This window comes from Centruroides vittatus, unplaced genomic scaffold, assembly GCF_030686945.1.
Source record: "Centruroides vittatus isolate TY-2023 unplaced genomic scaffold, ASM3068694v2 contig_1388, whole genome shotgun sequence".
Taxonomy (NCBI): Eukaryota; Metazoa; Arthropoda; class Arachnida; order Scorpiones; family Buthidae; genus Centruroides; species Centruroides vittatus.
Genome location: NW_027120871.1, coordinates 525,544 through 548,797, shown reverse-complemented (window position 1 = coordinate 548,797; position 23,254 = coordinate 525,544). Strand labels below are relative to the sequence as shown.

At 31.3% G+C, this 23,254-nt stretch overlaps 1 protein-coding gene and 1 long non-coding RNA gene across 2 annotated transcripts in view; one reads left to right on the top strand and one right to left on the bottom strand.

Annotated features, from left to right (window-relative positions):
* The window catches only part of LOC136968077 (uncharacterized), a 69,646-nt gene that overhangs the window by 18,472 nt on the left and 27,920 nt on the right, over positions 1–23,254 (bottom strand). The gene's annotated exons all lie outside the window — the stretch shown is intronic.
* On the top strand, positions 479–22,273 carry LOC136968091 (uncharacterized). Its single transcript, XR_010879596.1, has 3 exons — positions 479–607; positions 639–860; positions 22,090–22,273. It is a non-coding gene; the product is annotated as an uncharacterized lncRNA (long non-coding RNA).

The window sequence follows — 23,254 nt, the reverse complement described above, 5'->3', positions numbered from 1 at the left end:
TTAAATCAAGAAAAAGAGAACGCCAGAGGACGATCGACCAAGAGATGAGAGAAGCCTTATCAACGATTGTTCCAAATTTCTCATTAAACTCAGTTAAGTAGGCTTACATTTCTCATTAAACATTGTACTGATTTTTATAATAAATAAATATTAAATAAACATTGGTTTTTCCTTTGGTGTACCTCCTAAAATTTCTTGATTTGGTAGGTGTACCTTGAACACAAAAAGTTTGCGGAACACTGATATAAATGATTATTTAACAAGTCCGTGGTGTTTTCTAAGGTTTAAACGCGATGAATAATAATAATAATAAGAATGCTAATCATGCAGTAAAATAATTTTGTTACACATTAATAAAAAGAACTAAACTCGTGTACTCGCATTGCTCAGCGCCAGTGCCTAGTACACTATGCACTCGGTTCTCGCCGTTACAAGAAGCGGAACTTCAGAAGATTTACAAGCTAAGCATTCAATTTTCACAAGTACGCTTATCGGAAATGCTTGAGAAGTGGGTCTTATTATCTAGACAAGGAACTGTTTGTGTTTAGAGCTACACATTCAGCAAATTTCATTTGAATCGGAAACCTGAACGTCTGGCCCTGTCCTTGTAAGTTAATAAATTATTCTTTTCTTTATAGAGAATTTCCAAAATGGCAGAAACCACACTTGAAAGAACAACGGAAATAGGTCCAATCTCGCCACGTGGTTGCATATTAATCACAGAATGGCCAGAACATATAATAATTAATATATTCGAATACTTGAAAGATGCAGAATTGGATTTATGCAGACAAGTGTGTACCCAATGGAGAAAGATTATCGAAAACATAATGTATCACCGAGTAACAATGATCACAAGGGTAAATATTATAACATTATTTTGTTGATTAAATGCTTTGATTATATAATTTGCTACAAACGCTCAAAATTTCAAAATCGATTAACATAAATAATTTCTAAGTTACGGAATTCGGTTTAGAAAATATTAATTACTGAAATGACGAATTTTACTTTGTTTTAGTAGTTTGTATTATTTGTGCGTAAAACTATGTGATTTCTCTTTCTGAATGTAAACATTTGTAGATTTCTCAGTCATGGATGGAATCATTGCTGTGTCTTTCCTCAGAATTCGTCTCTCTACGTAAGGTGTTTTTGCATTTGTCTACATTAAACTTTCAATTTCGTCAATGGAGTAACTGTGTGTAACTTCTAATAGGCGATTTAGACTGTCCTATTAAGGATGTAGGCTTTTATGTATTTTACGATTTTATGTGTTTGTTTAAATTCTTTATGCAATAAATTAAAAATCTATCTAAATAATACCCGTGCCGTGCTCAGTAACGCAGAATTCTTGCTAAGTGTGGTTATGCTGCAATGTTGAACTCGTTTCTAACTACTACTTGACTCCTCTCATCGCTGGAATTCTAGCTAGTTCAGTCAGCTTCGTTTATCTATAATTAGCTCCGCCCACTAAACGAACAGAATTCTAACTTGGGTGTTCTGCGTTACTGAACACTGTCCTGACCTTGAATTGTTTAACGTACTGTACAGTACGTAATAAGAAATCAGATGTAGTGTCGTTGTCCAGTGTTGTACTGCTTTTTCCAGATGTGTAATAATTGTTAGAACATTTTGTATTTGTGTAATGTGTGCAAGAACCGTAAATGTAGCATACTGTCGAATGCTTTCCTGTAATCTATGTCTAAGATTTCTATTGTTTGTATTGTACAATTGTCATAGAATGACTAAATGTACATACAAGTAATTGTTCTTTGGCCCCGATATAACTTCTACGACAGCATTTTCTGTTATTTAACGTAGAAATAATGTTCCTCATTTTTAAAATGTTTAATGAAACGTCGACAATTGACTATTCATTTCAATTTCATATTTGATGGAATTTTTAATTTAAAAAATCCTATCAATTAAACAGATTTATTGTATATTTATTTGTAGAAAAGTTAATTTAAAATTTAAAAGGAAATGCAGAGTCTTTAGACATGAACTTAAATACATTTATACAAGGTTACTTTTAGAATTATTGAATTGCAATAAAATAAAGTTACATTAATTATATTATGTAAATAAATTTACATTTACTGTAAATATTTTGATTTATTGAAACAGATCGTTCCTGTTGAAGTAATAATCTCAGCAATCTACGAATCGGAATATCTACGTCCTTACGTTGGATTTGACGATAATTTTCAATACAATTGGTTTGTTTTAAGAGATGAACCAGAACCTATGATTGAACCAGAATTTACATGCGATCTTAGTGCATATGGAGAAACTACACTCGCTTCTTTTCCACGTCATAAATATTCGGACATTGTTGATAAACTTTATCGTAAGTAGCTATACTATGTAGGTTTGAAATTATTTATCAATTATTAATAACAATTACGTTTTTAATTCCAGGAAAAGATGGCACACGCCTTTTTCCTGCATATTATAAGTTTGCATTAATAGAAGAAATACAAATAGCAATATTTCCAAACATTGCAGGTTTCAATATTTTTAATTATTCGTTGGAACTCTGTGCACTCAATTCTACAGGTTATGACAGACATGATTTGAATGAGGAAATAAAGAATGTATGCCTCAAAATGAACATCCCGTACGAACAAAAAAAATGTGTCATCATCTACACAGATTGTGCCGTATGGAAAATTGTAGAGAAACATTTCATAAATTACTCAATTAACAGAAATTTATCGAGGCTCACAATATTTCATGGGGAGAGGGTGAATGCTTTTGTTCTTTATCTTGGTTCATTTAAAACTTATACGAAAATCAAAGAGAAATTGGAAAGGCTGAAATATTCTAAACTCAAAATTGTACAGAAGAAATGTTTCGTGTATATTTTCCAAGATACGTCTAGAGGGCGGATCGATACAGCAGCAACTCGAGCATTTAGAGAAGTGTTTCCTCTAATGAACTTCGTTACTTGTAACTTTTTACCTTTTTATATAGCAATCTCAAGCGATGACTACTGTTTTCGTGACGAATTTGACATCGGCTATAGTTTAATGGTTTTCGTATGTTGGGAATAAATTTATTGCAACAAACTAGTTTTCTTAAAATTGGGCATTTAACTGTCTACACCAGGGGTTCCAATCCTGTCTGCAGGTGGGCCACACTGAATGTTTTAGTAGTTTTCAGTGGACCGTTATAATCCACTTTTCTTAATAAAAATGAGTAAATAACTACATACGTGCCTTGAGACTACAAAATGTTGTAAACTGCAGTGTATGAAATTACGGTGTTTTATCGTAATACCAATTTTCTAATCGCGATTAATATAATTCAATTAATTTTAGTTAATTAATATAAAATATCTGAATATCAGATTTTCTGAGATTTTCTTTGAATAATTAGCCCAATATTTGGCAGAATCGTAATCTTTTCGCGGTGCTTGGAATCATTCCTGCAAAATTGCCTCCTAATTCTCATTGTAATCAGTGCACGTGACGTCACCCGTCACAACTAGACATACAATCAAAATGACAGGTATTTATGTATGGATGTTTCGTTTTACAAAAGAAACGGAAAAAAAAAACATTTGTTAACTTATTTACAGTGACTAAGCGCTTATCTATTGTAACTAATTCGCACTCGTAATTTTCAAATAAATGTAATATTAAATGGAATTTAATAATTAATTTTCTTACGTAATAAACTACGTTAATGAGAAGATCGGCAGAACTCATTTTATTGACAATGTGTAACCGGGAAGAGTTGTCTGTTTACACACACAAATGCCTACTTCTTTCGTGAAGGAACAAATTGCGGGAACAATAACGTTTAATTGTGTATTATTATTAAAAAATTGTTTACTTATTAAGGAATAATTTAAGATATGATTTAAACACGTGGTTTCGAAGAAATATAATATAAAAATATTTACATAAGCCTTATGTAATAAGTTTAATAAATATAATAAATTATGAAGGCATTGACTTTATTAGAAAGAAGATAAAATTTATAGTAATAAAATACAATGAGATCAAAAGGATGTTCGGATATAAAGTATAAAACAAATTAAATTAACATTATTTGATAAAAGCCTTTACATAAGGAGTAGGATAAACTTAAGAAATAACATAACTATTCACCATGATGTTTCTGGTCTTTCTAACAGTGATTCTAATTGAATTAGAAATTCGTACAATTGAATTTCTAATTCTAAGCCATAACATATTTGTAAATTATTTAGTCATTCATTAAAGTTTAAATAATGTTACAGAACTTAAATTATCATCTTGTAAATGACTAATATTAAAGTTAATTGACAAAAAGTATCCTTTGAACGTGAAGAAAATCCACAAAACGTACAAACAAGATTTTTTTTTTTTTTTTTTGTATTCTCCTACACTTTAAAAAAAGATGTTGTCTTATACGTACTGTGTCATCAATCAAATATAATCGGAAATACAATTAATATACTTTCAACTTCTTAACATCTCTCTTTTCACGTGGAATGAAACACAAGTGAGAAAACCATTGCTTTCTTCACTCTATCCTTCGTAAGCTTAACGCAGCTAAATTTCTATTGTATCATTTTCAAGTATATTAATTTTTTAAATTAAACTAGTAATAATCTCAACATCATTCACCGTTTTCTGTTTCTACTTGGTTGATTCTCTCGAACAACACGTTAATTTCGTCGTTTTCTGTTTTGTTAAATTTTTATAAAATTGTTAAGCCCGATTTTGGTATGGCAGCATACTAAATAGTAAGATTAAATTGTGTTGTATCGAAGAAAAGTCATTAACTGTGTAATCATTTGTGTAAATATAGTTGTGAAAGAAAAATTATTGCTTACTAATTTTACTTTTTTATAAATCAATCATCTAAGGTTAGATTTTGGCAACTGTAAAATCTTAAGATGATAACGAGAAATAGTCATAGCTAAATTTATAGCGGTCTCTCAATTCATGTTGCACCGAACGATTAAGGTAGAAAATCGATCTACTGAATCTCAGTTGAATTTTCAAAAGATGCTCTCCAAATATGACCCATAAAACCGAGACTTGACGGTATCAAAGAATGAAACAGTGGGAAATGTGAGTTAACAGAAGATTTCTTTATTTTAACCATAAGCTTCATTAAATTATCGAGTTTAAATTTCAAAAATACCTTGTGAAAGTGAAAAGAAAACAAGCCCCTCTGGGGTAAAATAAGTATTCAAATAATAGTAAGGCGACTTTTTTTCCAACTCAGAATTAAATAAATAAAATTTTTGGGCTTTTCTCAGTTTATTCTTTATTTATTAAATTTTTTTGAAGCGTTCTTCTTTTTAAAAATACTAGCAGGATGTGTAATGAAGCCAAATACACTTTAAAAAAGCCTCCATCAAAAGGGAAAACATTGTTCGGTTGATGGACTTTCGGTCATTTTCTATTTTGGATTTGGATGCAATCGTAAGGAAACGTACAGGTAACATAAAGACCTTGAAATTAACGAGGTTTTACGTTCTCTTGTAGATGTTAGACAAGAGTTAACAGGTTTTTTTAAGAAAAAAAGACGATTTTCTACTGCACTGTATAGAATTGTTTACATTAAGTTATATGCTATTTACTTATTTTTCATAATTTTTTGTGATTTTGTTACTATTGTTAATAATTTTTTTATTCTGTTTTGCAAATTGGCAAAGTTTTTTTTTACAGTTGTAAAGGAAATTTGTAGTTTTGATTTGATCGGCTCTGGATGGATCTTGTTTGTAACACCTGTCCATTTATTCTTTATTACTGAAATAACCTTTTCTACAAAGGTATTAAAGCCTGGAACACAGTAAAAACTCTGTGACTTTATTTCCGTTTGAAACACTTTTCTTAGAAACTTCAGAAAAAAAGTACAGCTACTTATCATGGATGTTTTGATAGTTTAAACTGTAATAAAACATCCTACAGAAAAAATTCCTCATACAGTCCAAGGTTAACAAATTCTTGTAATTTTAATATACAGCAAGACGCTTAACGCTGATTCGATATAACACGGTCTGCTCGAAGCCTGAAAAAAGCTCAAAATTTACGCCGATTTAAATTATCGCGGCATTTCATTGATTCGTATATAATACAATTATTTACGAACACGAACCAATCTGAAAAAGGTGTACTTTCTTTAAATCTATGTATGTTTGGTGCAATTTTGGAAAAAATATAACATCATGGATGCCGTAGGCAATATCGGCTTGGCTTGGCAAGAATTAACTGATAAATGCACGAACGAAGAGTGTGGAAGAAGTTATGGCTGAAGGTATCTAAGAATTCTCAACGAGAAGAGCCTATCGCTGTATCGTTAGGTTGACCAAACTCAACCTAATCGATACAGCAGGACTAATGTAGACGAGCAGGATATTGAGGAGTTACAGCAGGTTTCTGGTGAAAGCCTTACCAACGACGACCTTCGAGAACTGGCAGAACAAGGAATTCGTGTAGAACTGGAAAATAGAGATTTGAAAACGAAGAACCTAAAAAATTTCTCTGCATATTTCCTTAATTTGGTAATGATAACCGAAATCGTCGATCAAATTGTAGCGAATGATCGAGATTTTGAAAGGAATGCGATCTTCTGCTACCGACATTTGCTTAAAGGGAAAAAAAGCGACAAGTGAAACTTCACGACTTTATAGCAAAAAACAAGAATTTCAGAAAAGTCAGGACCTTTGTCACGAAAAATGAACTTTACATTTCTGTTTGCACATGTTTGTGTTTTTTAGCATATATTATTATGCAAATTAACAAAAAATAACTTAAAGTAAAATTTCAATTATTATGCCTTTGTGTCCTTTATCAGAGCTTAAATTTATCTTTGTATACTAGTACATTTATCAATTAACAGAACTTATTATACTGGAAAATTATGGATGCAGATATTTAGTCTTACAGATCAGAAATAATATTTTTTATTTAGTTCACCTGTGAACTAAATAAAAAATACGATGGATTTTAAAGAAACAAGCTCCCAAGGAACAAAAAAGTAATATAACACCATACATCCTTTGGGACCAGATTGAGGTACCAAAAATTGTATGATTCAATATGTCTAATAATAATTCTAGCTGTAGCGACACCATCTCCAAATAAAGAATATTTCGATATTTCTTTACGGACTTCTATAACTTCGTTAATTTGATATTTCAAATGACTTACGGCTGTTGTATAGATTACTCCCATGGAATTTCGGAACTTTGAGTAGGCCTATATATCTGAACTCGGGCCGGAACGAGTTCAACGACACCCTACTTTTGGACCGGAGACGAAAAATAAGAAAGTTATCATATTTACGATTTCTTGCCTTTAACAATGCATTCTACGAGGGTACCGTTGAACTCATCTCGGCTCCTGAGCTCAGATATATACTCAGTCCCGAAATTCCATGGGGAGTAATCTATACAACTTCCATCTACTGAACGTGATTTAGAGCACCATCTCGTGTCGCTATGTCCTTTAAGTATTGTTGTAATTTTTTCCCATCGGGTAAAAGAAGCAAAAATTAAACAATTTCTAGATTATTCCAAAAAATGAAACCATCTTCACGGTAATTCTTGCTGCATGCCCTCCAATTAAATTAAGCGAATGCACGGCACAAGGAACAAATTTGGCAAGATTGTTTAATCGTGCTGTATGCTCTTGCATACCATTATATCAATGTATTCCGGCCATGTTTGCTCCGTTATCGTACCCTTGTTTTCTTATGTTTTTAATCATTATTATACCATCATTTTTTAACTTATCCAAAACTTCAATTGCAAGTCCTTGTCTTGTTTTATATTTTGATAGTACAAAATCAACAAATCTCTTTTCGATAGTTACCATTTCATTTTCAATTTTGACGTATCTCATAATCTGGCATACTTGTTCATAAATTATGAGATATATCAGGAGTACTATCAATTATTATGCTAAAATATTTTGCTGTCTTTATATTATATATAATTTTGTTTAGAACTTTAAATGCTAGTAAAGAAATAAATTCGTTTTGGATTTTTGGACTTAAATATGATACTTGGCCTTTTGTTCTTTCGTTAATAGTGCAATGAACGTGCAATGTAAACACCGAAACTATCGTAACAATATAAATAAATACGTGCGGTCGTATTTACTGCAAAGAGGATCTCGGAAGTAAACTATTGTTGATAAAATATCGTATCCATATTTATAGATTTCAATTTGTTATAATTGTTAACAAATTGAAATATATACATTTTATTCTTTCCTTTTATAAGGTGAGAGAAGGTGGAAGAAGACTTAAATCAGAGGGCACTTAAGAGAGAAAAAGCCATTGATAGAGAAAAATGGAAGAAACGCATTAGAGAAGGAAACGTCGACCCCGATAAAGGCGAGGATAAAGAAAGAAAGAATTTATATATTTCAATAACAATAAAAATGGCGGTTTATTTTTGAAATATATGTTCGTAGAAATTACAGATCATAAATACTATATAAATATAAATATAAAAGTTTTTTGCGTTATTAATTCGAATATATATTATTCCGAAACCTTCTCGTTGGCCCCTTTATTAAATCGGCTCCTATGACGGACCACATTGGCCATACACTAGTTACGGCTCTGGGTCCGTCGAGACGAATTAAGTCAGATAACAATCATTTACAGGGAAGAACGTCTCTCCAAGAAAGTTTTTGATGCAGTGCGTTAAGCCTAAGCTCGGATATTGCGTTGGTTGGAATATCGAGCAAATTTCAGTTACGGCTGTTGTATAGATTACTCCCATGGAATTTCGGAACTGAGTAGAAAGTTTTTATCGTCACTCCGGATTCGCTCAGGTGGACTCTAACATCAGCCACTACAAAACAGCTACAGGCCTTCGAAATGTGGCTCTACCGAAGAATGCTGAAAATCCCGTGGACGGCCAAGATAATCAACGCACAGATCCTGCAGGACATGCACACGGACCGGGACCTGATCAAAACCATCACCAGCAGGAAATGCAAATACTTAGGTCTCATCACTAGGAACCACTAAAAATACCATCTGCTGCGACTCATCATGGAGGGCAGGATTGAAGGCAAGAAACGTCCAGGCAGAACGAAAACGGCCTTACTAGACAACATCAACACCTGGCTTCACATGACAACAGCACAAATTTCACACACAGTGCAAGACAGAGGACAATATTAATACGGAGTCGCAAACACCATTCTGCAGCATTAAAGAAGAAGAAGATAATTATAAAAGAGTATTTGCGTTTTATATACAGTAATATTAAGTTTAATAATAGAAATTCTTCAGAAAAGTAGGTTAATAGCATGTATACCAATTGAATAAAACTTGGTGTAGTGTATTAAATTCGGAGAAAAACTTAACATAAAGCAACATAAATTTATCTTTATCACTCACAAACAATATTATTTCTGTATAGTATTTTCCCAAAATTAATAATACTGTTTGAATAAGCATTGAAATTCAAGATTTAACTATATACGTGTATTTATAGATTCTTAAACTTAACCTGATTTACTTGTTTTTTTTTATAATTATTATTAGTAAAATTTAGAACTTAAATTTAAATCTACGTAGAACAGAGTAAAATATTGATTTTCTTCTATTTCATGTTATTCAAAATTAAATTTATTTCCTGTATTGATCGCTACATGCATAAAGGATGATGTAAGCCAATACAGAATTCGATTTAAATTTAATCGTATTGCCGTTTAATATTTAACGATGTTTCAAAATCATATACGCTACGTGTTACACAAGAATTATTATATCATTCTTAATGAATTAAATATATATTAAAATTATAAATAATTATATGTTGCTTGATACATATTACTATCATGTGTATTAACATACTAATAGAAAAGACAGACTGCAAAAAAGCAGAAAAAGTAAAGAAATATCAATCAGTTCTAGAAAGAAAAGAACACATTAAATTATTCCTTTTTAATATACATAACCTATTGCAATAAAAATATAAAATATATTAAATCTTAATGTAATTTCGTGTCAATAATTCCTAATAGGGGAAAAAAGTGATCACGTGACATAGGTTTCGCGCATATCGATACGGTTGTAAACAAGCTGTTCCGTTCGAAGGATAGCTTACTTTATAATAAAGGAAGAACGAAAATATTTTTTAGGAAGGTTAACAACGGTACAATTAAAGGAAGAATTAAAAAAGTACAATGCCAAGTTAGCTGGTAGAAAAGCCGATTTAATAGAAAGGTAAGTTAAAATAATCTACATCTATATTTTTATCGTTAATTATTACATTTATAATTTCAAGTCATTATAACTATTACATGATAAGGTAACTTACCAGTAGATGAAAGTTTTAAGAATAAGATTTCACAAAATGCACATTTTTCGTCTATAAAAACATTTAAAGATCAGTAAAGTTCTCATTGATTCCTTTCACATTTGTCTAACCAATACATAAGGTCAAAACTTTAATTAAAATAAATTTTTTTTCCTTTGGAATATGGTCATGTACTGAGCCTGATATATTATAACCAATTTATATCAGTATCTGAAATGTTAACTGTACCAATAGGTTATCACTGTAATTTAGAACAACAATCAATACAAACAAAACTACTTTCTATGAAGTTCTAAGACAATATAAGAGATATATATCTTAATCTTTTACCAAGAGAAAACAATATTTGGAGTATTTAAAATAAATATAATCAAAATGTCTTTTTTATTGGTCACAAGTCATCTTGTTTCAATAATTTAATGCAATAAGACTAATTTCTTCACCAATAAACTTTTTGTACAAGTGAATTTTTGCCCATTTTCTTTTACTAAATCTGGCATACACTATATATATGCCATATTTAGGTGCTTGTCAATACTGTTCAGTTACCTTATACTGTTTATTTTTATATTATATGTAATATATTAAGGTAAGAATATAATATATAATAATAATTTTTGCCTTTCCTGTCAATGAGACAGAAAAAACTAAATAAAATATTGGTGATCATATCTTAACTAGTTATTAAACTTGTTTACAATAATTTTCAGGTTACTGGCATATGAGAGGAATCAGGAAACTCACAATTTTTCTATATCCTGTGATAGCTCTCCTGAACTCAAACTTCCTGATTCATCTGAATATAAGGATCTCTCTCCAAGTTTACAAATACCAGTTTTGACTATAGAGACAATTGATGCCTACATGGAGATGTCAGATCAAAGAATGCCACTGTCTGCTGTGCAGATGTATTTTAATGAATTCTTATTAATAATAAGAGGAACAAAAGAGAAACATTTTTTTATATTTTAAAGGTAATGTAAAATCTGAATTAATCAAGGGGAACAGATTTACACAGATTTAGTAATTACAGATGATAGGGTTATAGAAAATGTAATATGTGAATGTACAGCAGGTAAAGGGCCTAAAGCGTATTGCAAACATGTATGTGTAACACTATTGGCAATAGAAGAATACGGAAGAACAGGCACATATAAGTATCACAAAACATGCACACAGGTTCTGCAAACATTCCATCAGCCTACCCGTTAACATAAAGGTTCCCCAGTTAAGGCTAGTGAGCTTCCATTTCATTTATTTAAGAAGAGAGGAATGAAAAGAAAATTATTGGAAGACATAAAATTTGACCCCAGACCATCTGGCAGTACAATCCCTGATTATACAAACTTTGTTATTAATTTGGCAATGAACATGCAAAGTGGTTGTGCAATACCGATATTGCAATTAAGGCAACCAGCAAACATGAGGGCTTTAGAATCAGATCATGATTATTGCAAAAGCACAATGTCCGAAATGTTTTTTAAGTGCTTTACATGTAACTGAAGCAAGTAGGGAGTACATAAAACATTTGGAAAAAGAGACCAGATTACAATGAAAAAGTGCAGTTTGGAAGAAGGAACATTTGTTGCATTTGACATCTTCAAACTTTGGAAAAGTTTGTAAATTAAAATCAACAGACAGAGTAAAATTGTGTGGCTCATTACTGTCAAGTAGGCCAATAAAAAGTAAGGCAATTTCTCACGGCTTAAGGTATGAAAAAGAAGCAATTGAAACATATTCTTTTGTAAATACTCCTGTGAAAGAATGTGGCATGTTTCTTCATTCAAAATACCCATTCTTAGCTGCAAGTCCAGATGGGCTAGTGGATGATGATAAAATATTAGAAGTTAAATGTCCTTACTCCAATTTTAAACTTCCTGTGAATGTGCTAAAGATACCATATTTGGAATGTACTGATGACAAAATTACTTTAAAACGGAATCATGATTATTTTCATCAAATCCAAGGACAATTAGCAGTGACAAATAGACAAGTTGCTCATCTGTTTATTTACACAAAAAGTGACTTCAAAGTTTGTATCATTCCAAGAGATAATAAATTCATTGCAGACATGATTGAAACACTAATTATGTTTTTCCATGAGCATATTAAGCCAGTTCTTTTAAAAAAAAAAATGTTTTATAAACATTAAGTTTATAAAATAATTGAGCTAATTGTTATTTTATTTTACAATTTGAGTTCATGTAAAATTTTTCTAGATGGTGTATAGTGTGAATTTTTTTAAATAATAAAAAGAGATTTGTTTTAAAGATTAAAATTCTTTTATTAGCTTACAAATATTTATTCAACTATAGTACAAATTTTAAAACCACTATATTACTTTGAATTGAAGTTCCACAATGAAGACCTTACTGTGTATGATAGTATACATTCTTAATCTTAGAATTTATAAACAGACAAAAATTTAAAAATACTATAGATAGAAAACTTACATTAGGCTAGGGTCTAGAATGGAAAAAAAAAATTATATACGGTATTAATAGAGAGCTAGACTAACAGTGAAACAAATTAAGAATCTCTGCCAACAATGCATGGTCTAAAATTGCATAACATAAAACATATAAATATAATTTCACTGCCAAGTTTCGTTACTGCCGGATGCATGTGTTGCCTCAAAATTTTATATGTACAGTACGTGAGTACGAGCCATTCCTATAATACGTTCAATATGTATTCTTTTACTAGATGTTTTTCTGTCTCGAGATGACAAACTGCTGCTCAGCTGTGCTTTTCCTCTCATAAAAGTGGGTATATTTACCACAACATCTTTAGTAATTAGTTATTCCTGAATGTTAAAACCTCTATCAGCCATTACCCAGTCTTAAAATAATTATTGGATTTTCGTTTAAAGAATTAACAAATCTTACTTTAGAACCGACAACGTATCGCTTAGTCTGTTTACAACCTCGTCGATACCAGCGCCGCGTACGGAGTAGATTTCACTTTTTTCCCCTATTACGAAAATTCTTTCAACAGATATACCTTTATTGTGTGAAAGGCTACACTGACGGTCGACACAATGAATAACGGGTGTGCAAATGTCGATAAAATACAAAGACAAAAAAACGAGCCGTATAATAAATAAAGTAATATTTATTTTTAATTATAATATGTCTACTTTCTATATAAGGCATGGCAAGAAAATTTTATCAAATATATTTATATATACAAATTTAGTCTTTCTGTTCTGTCAACTAAGAAATTATTTTCATACCCATACATCTTAGTTAACTTTACGAATTGGTTAAAACCACTGAACACTGGTACTTTGTCGATGGTCTTCACTACGGACTGGCCACATACAGTTTTCCGTTTTTTTCACTTGTCTAAAATCTAGACAGGGCACGTTTCCCGTTGAAAATCCTCTCCGAAGGCATATACTTTAGCAGATCGTCCTTACATTGCATTGCCATACTCTAGCATTCCAATTTCTCTATATCCATCAAGTAAGTTCGAGCATATATACTACGACAGAAGTGATCGGATGGTGGTCGAAAGAACCCAATGTATCCGAGATAAACCATACATTAAAACATTTTTAAGAATTAATTGCCCGTATTCCATTCTGGGTCCCTAAATTAAAAGTCTAGAGTCTGCACGGACTGGGATGTTAACAAAAAATATTTAATAAACGGAATTAAAAAATTAATTAATTAGAACTGATTATATAATATATCAATTACGATTGAAAATTTAATCATAATTTACTATCAGCTGTTGAGTTTAAACATAAATAGCTTTTGTTTACTATCTTACAATTTGTAATACTTAGATTCCGTGTGGAAACACGATAGACTATACATTTATTGCATCAACCTTGGATTCTGAAACAGTAATTACTACGAAAGGCATACCGATCTTCACATTTGAAATCCAAAACCGTTCAATAGATCGTAAAACGAGTATGTTGCATTTACAACTGTGCGTAGTTCCTGTAGTCTTTCATTTTACAGACACACGTAACATCTCGACGTCAGATTTGAATAATCCAAGCATCGTATAACTCAAATTTCTAATTACATTTCCATAAAATTTCGTAAGTGTAACGAAATAATGGAAAACTTTTTGGCAAGAATTGGAGCTGATGATGAGTATAAAAGAAATAGAAAAAATATGAACACAGAAACAGAGATATGTTTGAACTGCATTTTATCGTCGTTTACGTCTGTAACAAAAGTTTACGGATATACTTTTTTCGTTCCTTGTTCCTGCCACAACCGAAATGATGTTCATGCTCACCCAATTATAATAAAACTTTATTCATTCTTCATTGAATGTTTCTACTGGATATTTTTCTGTTTGATGTCTTCCATGACAATACCGGTTTTGTCAGAGATGATTCCTTGTCAATCGTGGTACTTACTTATCGAGAACGACGTCATCTTTGTCAAAATGACTGTTGCTATTGCGGTTTTAACTTACGCGCTTATTTTCAGTATCATAAAGAGAATAAAATTAACCCCAAATATTAAATTGACGAAACCAGAATATTTCTGTCGGAAAAAAGTCTACTGGGTGATTACCTACACGACAATTATAGCTTCAATTATTGTTATAGGTTCAACTGTATTATTCCAAGCGATGAACATTTTTTATCTTTACGCTGCTGTAGAGAAAGGAAAGTCGTACGAATACGAAGCATTTTTCTGCACCATAGAAGTTGGCATTTTTATTAATTTGATCATGGGTGGAACACTCTATCTAAATTTTTTTTCTTTTCTTGTTTATAATTACATTACTGATGATTTTCGAGAAGTTATCGGAAGATTTGCAACTACTAAAAATGAATCATCCGAATTTGGAAACAGAATTAGAAAAAATTATGACGCAACACAATGAACTTTGGAACTGTGTGAAACAATTGAATGGCCCATTCAATTACGTATTGACAATTTTGTACGGTTCTCTATTAACGGAAACCAGTCTGTTTTATTATATTTTGATTTATTCGAAAATGGAATTTGCATTGAAAATTATAATTTTCATATTTTGTGCTGGCGTATCAGTTATTTGTGTTATTGTAGGATTTTTAGCATCCGGTTTTACATCTACTGTAATTTTTGTATTGAATTAAATTCATTATTCCATGTTTTACTCTAATTGTAAGATGATTTTTTTTTCTTTCAGATGCAAACATCGTTTCAGGACATTCGAAGATTTGCTCAATGCGATTTGAAATTGGAACAGAAATTAAAAGTAAAGCTTCTGTTATATAATACAATTAAAAATACTTTTTAATTCGCATAAAATAATTTTATGAATTTCGTACAGATTGTGAATTTTATGAAAAGATTTGGAAAGGCATCTTTATGTTTATCAATGAACGGTTTCTTCGATGTTACCAAGAAGTTTCTGTCAAGGTATGCGAGTCAATTAACTATTTCAATATATTAATGTATTATTATATATATATTTGAATTTGCAGATGTGTAGCGCTCTGCATTCTGTGTATTCGGGTCTTTTGAATTTCAGGACTGTTTCCAAGAAGAAAAACTGCTCTTAGTGATATTTGAACTGAAGGATCAATCGTTTTGAATATCATTTTCTCTGATAAAAACTGAATTATTTCATAAAATTTAACATTATGCCTAATATATCCACATCATTTTAGGCAATGATAATTTAAATACTTTAACAAATGTTTTATTTGTATTTTACGTATTGCTTAAATATATTTAAATGTAGTATCGATTTTAATATTTTAAATAAAATTTCAAAATTGCATGTTGAGTTTGTGAAGTGATTATATACGAATCTCTTGATAGTAGTAGAAATTTATAAATGCAGTGAAATCCACTTAAAGTGATCACCTTGTGAATGGTAATAAAATGAGAATGATACCATTAATTACACCAGCGGTGGGCGACCCACGGTCAGCATTGATATTTTTTAAGTCTCGTTTTGCACAAAGTATTAATAAACTAGCTGTTACCTGCAGCTTTGCCCGCGAGGATTTTACAATTTGATAGAAATAGCCTTCATTCAGTACTTCACTAAGATTTTCTATCATTAGTTGTGCTAATTTGGTGAAATTACTGATTTTTGTTTGTTTCAAACTATGATCTGCTAATACACCTAAATTCAAGTTTTATATATTATGAAATTCCGAGATACGATAAATGTGAATTAAATTTTTTTTCGAAACATAAATGACGTTATCTGAAATTCCTAAATTTAAATAAATAAACAAATTTATAAATACTTACAGCAAAATATAATTCAAACAATGGTGTGGGGCGTCATAACTCCATTTATATTTAGTATTTCAACAACCATAGTTGTTATGTAATTTATAACAATCTAAATACATAAAATTACTTGCGTTTCACATACCCTTAATTACTAAGAATCTTCTAATGCAGACATGTCAAAGATACGGCCCGCGGGCCAGTCATGGCTTGCGAGAATAATCAGTTGCGGCCCGCGATATCAATTCAGTAATGCTATTTATTTTTTCATTATCTTGATACAAAAAAAAAATGTGATATTTTGTACTTAAACAAATAATACTTAATAAACAACATTGTTGAACTCAATTACAGTAGAGCATCGTTTATCCGACTCAATAGGGGACTGGAATTGGTCGGATAACTGAAAAAACGGATAACCGAAAAGTATGAAAAAATACATTATTAGTATAGTATATTAGTATATCCCATGTAATCAGTGGTGATATTCGAAATATTTAACAAAGGGTTCGCTAGCAGAAAATTTTTCCCTAACAATCACCGACAAACGATATGAAAGTTTTGGCTAGAAATAAATACAATACCTTTTCTTGAGGTATATCTAATAATCAGTGGCGTATTTGGAACGTAAGGGGCCCTGGGCGAAGACCAGGTAACAATAGTATACTAATGTACAATATCCTTTTTATTTCGCTGTCCATAGCCCGACGTGTTCCACAGCCATCTTGTATTATCTCGCGCGCGTGAGATTATGAAATCTCTCTTATGACTGAATCTAGTTTCAAAAACTTTCTTGAATTGATCGCGATTAAACCTCGTTTCGGCGAGATTGAAACGGTCGAGAGAGATCGCACCAAGGCATAGTCCTCGACCTTGCTCACAAGCTAGATTGAAATGGTCGGTGCGAACGGGGTATAAGGCTCTAGTTTAGTAGTGTTACAGAGTATAACACGTATATTTTAATATATTTTTTAAAAGAAACAAAACCAGTGAGAAATGTTCCGTGTGTTTAACAAGGTTCGGGAAACTGAAAATTTTACCAACGGATTCGGCCGAAACTGTGCGAACCCGCTGAATATCACCACTGCATGTAATTTGTATATCAGTACATCGCTATTAACTTGCTTCGCATTGAATTTTCATCGATGTTAAGCCTAATAAAATTTTTTTAAAATAATAATCGTTGTTATTGTATCGTTAAAAATTATTTCTCTATTTTGCACAAAATAAATACAAAAATAAAGAAAAAATAGAAAATTAAGCCTGGTCTTAAATACTGGCTTCCCTTTCATCGTCGAGCCAGTGTTGCCAGCTAAAACGCAAAAATTTAACAAAAATAATATTAAAGTAGCCAAGACATAGCCAAATACTGTAGCGCCACATCACTAGCGAACATTTGAATTTGCCGACTAGAACGCGGTCGGTTAACCGATGTGACGGTTGATCGGGGGTCGGATAATCGATGCTCTACTGTATTATCCAAGCGCTGTCCTTGATCTTCCGATTTTTTCTTTTACTGACAGGCTTGGATAAACATGAAGGACATCGTAGTAATAACGAAGGAATAGCAACTATTAGAAATATACAAGTAACAGTTTAAATAAATCAGATTTTATTAATGAAAAAATTACTGTGACAATCACATTTAGTAAAATATGATCTTAAACATTTTTTACCTTTTTTAATTTTTGGCCAATCTAAGTAAGAAGTTTTCCACTTTTTAACGATAGTTATTAACGATAGACGATAGTTAAATCATGAAAAAAAGCCCCCAAAATTCGGAGTCGTATTATAAGACAGATACAAAAAAAAATTAGTTCTGTATCATTTATATAAATTAAAACTCGTTATAAAAAAAACGGACAAACCGTAATTATTTACTGGTAGAAAGTAGGGTATGTGCACAAACTAGAATAGCCCATACGACGTTTTTGTGAATAATCAAGGTCATTATTACTCCAATGCCGAATTAGTGCGAATGTTTACAACAATTGCAAGGCAATGCAAGAAAATAAAATTTGTTCATTCGAAAGATTACAAATAGGACATAATTCCGTATACACTATACAGTATTATTATTCGGATGATGATCGCTGATCTAAACTAAATTCATAGGCCGTTGATAGTTTGGGGGTCGTCTTATAGGACAGATATATGCTAAAAGTATAAAACTTCGATGAAAATTTATACTTCGTCTTATCCGCCGAGATATGCGGTACTTATGCTTTGTTCAATGTCATCTGCGTGAAAATGTAATTAATCACGTCTTACAATTCTTTTGGACAGAAATATTCTGATTACGTCAATTTATTAATCAAACTTAATTTTATTTTCGTTATAATACTGAAAGTGAATGCGCAAGTTAAACGTAAAATAGCAATAAGCATTTTCACAAAGATGACATCGTCTTGATTAGCAAGTATCACGATTGACAAGAAATCATTTCCAAAAATACCGATATTATCATGGAAGATATTAAACAGAAATGAATCCAGCAGAAATTTTCGATGAAAGAGGAGTGAAGTTTTGTTACAATTAGGTGAACATTGACATTACAGTCAAACCTGTTTTTATGCGGTGGATAGGGACCGCATAAAAAAACGCATTAAAAAAATCGCACGAAACATCACGAGTGGCTATAAAAATAGTTTTCGCAACACAATTTAAAAAAATTTTTTTATGCGGTGAATAGGGACCGCATAAAAAAGTTTCACATAGAAAATAACTTGTTTTAAAATCGTAGTCTTAGTCTTTAAAGAAATTACTTTCCTCTTCGCTTTGTTTTTGCCCTTATTCATTTTCAGGGATTATGTCTAAACAAAATAAAAATCCTAAAATTTTATATCTAAATAGAAAAAAATAATACAGTACTGTACATTTACTTACAATTTTCGCTTTGAAATGAATCTTATCTTAATGGTCCAGGAATGTGAAAGCACTTTGAAGGTTTAATTAACGTAATTAAAACAGACGTAGAATTTATTGACAACAGATGTCAGCACTTGACTGCATCGTCTCGTCTATCGTCTGTTTTACATATTTTAGTCCAGGTGGTGTTTTGTTGACTTAAAAAATAAATTATTTCATTTTTCGCATATTCATGAAATAATATTGCTATAATAAGTTCATTTATGCTATAATAAATTTATTTAGCTATAATAAGTAAACGTGAGACATGACGAAAGGCATGAGACTAGTCGCTGACTATACCGCACAAATAAAAAATCGCACAAAAAACCGCATAAAAACAGGTTTGACTGTATTTTGATTGTTGCAGGAACAAAGAACGAAAAAAGAACAGGGTTATTCAAAAGTCACAAAAATTTTTAAAAAATTAATAACTCGCAAACTATTTACAGTAAGACGATGCGGTTATCACACAAATGCTTAGAAAGAAACGAGTATCTTTTATGTGTAAAAAAATTTTAGTACCAAAATAGTTACACTAGTTGCCATAGACGGCGCTTGATAAAACTACATAATTTGTGAAGTTGTTACTAGAGCTTACACTAAGAACATTTTTATTTTTTATTCTTACTTTAACAAATTCACAAAAGATTTCAGTTTTTACAGCGCCATCTATGGCAAGAAATGTAACTATTTTGGTTCTAAAATTTTTTTACACATAAAAGAAACTTGTTTCCTTCTAAGCATTTGTGTGAAACCGTTAAATATATTTATTTATTTAAATTAAAGATCACAAACACTTAGGACATATTTATTTCTTTATTTTTTTTCAATCCTACAATACACACACATGTATCATTTTATTTTATAAGTGTTTACAGAAGTGTTTCCACTTAATTAGGCAATTTTGCGTTGCCACTTAACAACAGGAAGTAGTTCTTTTGTCTACAATTCGTCTTTCTTTGTTACTAATCCAGTGTCTCTCATTGCAGTACAGAGAACCTACCTGGTTGGACGTGATTTTGTGTGGTAAGTAACATTTTTCGTTTTCTGGTCCCTGAAACGGTATAGATCGATAATATATAGTAAATAATAAATATATTAATCACTGACTAGAATGGCTAGTGTAGTAAAGAAAGTCGAGGGGTAGTTCTTCAGGATTTTGAAAAGAGTATGTACGAAAAACTAGACATAATCAAGGAGTGCACCGAAGACTCGAGAAATATAAGAACCGAACTGACAGAAAACGCCATCCAAAGATTTGTGGGTGTAGGCTTCCTTTATCTAGAGACTCAAAAAAAATTATTATTAATTAATTACTCAACAAAAACAAAAATAATGACACTTTAACCGACCGGAAATAAATAATACCGATTCTGAGACTTTGTCGTCGTATTTTATCAAAATATTATAATTTTTAAAAGGTCAAATTTAGTAACTGTTTACTTTTTATTAAAAGGGTCAAAGGTCAAAGTTTATATTTTATCAATAATTTTAATAATTATCATTTGTTTGTCAACCGAAAATTCCCCAAAATTTCTGTCACCCGATAAAAAAATTAAAGTCTGGAAACTCTGGGTGGCATTGTACAAAACTGTCTTCGGTTCTCGACGCCACTTCATAATTTTCTGCCCGAATTTGCCACGTGACGTCATGAAATCGCTAGATATGTGGTGCACGGAATTCCCATTGTACGGAAGTTAGACATTTTGCTGATTTTCCCGAAGTGTAAGTCACAGGGCACAATTTTCACAGGCACGTTTATTGGAAAGGTTTGAGAAGTTGGTCTTAGTATTTGGACAAGAAGCTACACGTTCAGCAGGTTTCGTTCGAATCGAAAACCCGAACGTTTAACCCTATCCTTAATAAATTATTCTTTTCTTTACAGAGAATTTCTAAAATGTCAGAAACCACACTTGAAAAAAGAACGGAAATAGGTCCAATATCGCCACTTGGCTTCACTTTAATCACAGAATTGCCAGAAATAATAATACTCCATATATTTGAATACCTGAAGGATGAAAATTTAGATGTATGCACACAAGTGTGTACCCAATGGAGAGATATCATCGAAAACGTAATGTATCACCGAGTAACGATGATCACAAGGGTAATTATTATAACATTATTTTGTTCATTAAATGCTATGAATATATAATTGCTACAAACGCTCAAAATTTCAAATCGAATAACATAAATAATTTCTAAGTTACGGAATTCTTTGTGTGAATCTAAACATTTGTAGATTTCTGAGTCTTCGACGGATTCAGTGCTGTTTTTCCTCAGAGTTCGTTTGTCTACGAAACGTGTTTTTTGCATTTGTGTACAATATACCTCAATTTCGTCAATAGAGTAACGGTGTGTAACTTCTAATAGGCGATTTAGACTGTTTTTCTGAGACTGTTTTTCGTCGTTAATTGACTATTCTTTTCAATTTCGTATTTGTTGAAATCTTAATTTTAAATTTAAAGTCCTGTCAATTATACAGATTCATTGTATATTTATTTGTATAAAAGTTAGTTCAAAATGTAAAAGGAACTGCAGTCTTTTTAGACATTAACTTCAATACATTTATACAAGGTTACTTTTAGAATAATTAAATTGCAGTAAAATAAGTTTTTATTAATTACATTATGTAAATAAATTTACGTTTGCTGTAAATATTCTGATTTATTTAAACAGAAAATTCCTCTTGATGTACTAAACTTCGAAATCTACGCCTCGGAAAATCTACGTCCCTACGTTGGGTTCGACGATAATTTTCAATACAATTGGTTCGTTTTAGGAGATGAGCCTGAACCTACGATTCAGTCTAGATATGATCTTAATGAATTCGGAGAAACTACACTCGCTTCTATTCCAGATCGTGAACATATGGAATTTATGCATTCATTGTGTCGTAAGTAGCTGTACTGTGTAAGTTTGAAATTATTTATCAATTGTTAATGACAATCACGTTTTTAATTCCAGGAACACACCCTTTTCGATCACATTATAAGTTGTCAATAGAAGAAACAACCGAAATACAAATATCAATGTTTCCAAACATTCCGGGTTTCAATATTTTTAATTATTCTTTCAAACTTTTTGAAGACAAATCTATAGTATATCACATATCAGATTTGATAAAGGAAATAAAGAATGTATGCCACAAAAAGAATATACCGGACGAACAAATGAAATGCGTCATCGTTTACAAACATATTGCAGTATATTCGGACAAACACAAAACTGAAAATTTTATAGATTTGTCAGCTTACAGACATATGTACAGGCTCACAGTATTTCATGGTGAGAGAGTAAATGCTTTTCCTGTTTATATTCATAAAGTTGAAACTGTTTATACGACTGTCAAAGAGAAATTGCAACGGCTGAAATACTCTGAACTGAAAACAGTAGAGAAGAGATGTTTCGTGTATATTTTTCGTAACGCGTGTGATATGTGCATGTATACACCCGCTCGAGCATTTAAAGAAGTGTTTCCTTTAGTGAAATACGTTACTTATAACTTCTTACCCTTGTATTTATTAATTGGCACAAGCGAAAAAAGAGTATTTTTATGTTCGTGACTGTTATTTGATTCCCTGCACTACATTAATGGTTTTCGTGTGGTGGAAATAAATTTATTGTATTAAACTGGTTTTGTTAAAATTGCGCATTTAATTGTCTTTGGTTGATGAGATTGAAACTTGTGGAGTGGAACAATACTATCTGCGGGTGGGCCACACTGAATCTCAGCACTTTTTAATGGGCCGTTATAATTGATTTTTTCTTATTAAGAAAGTAAAACTGATACGTATTTATTCAGACTCCACAAAATTTTATAAATTGAAGAGTATGAAATTAC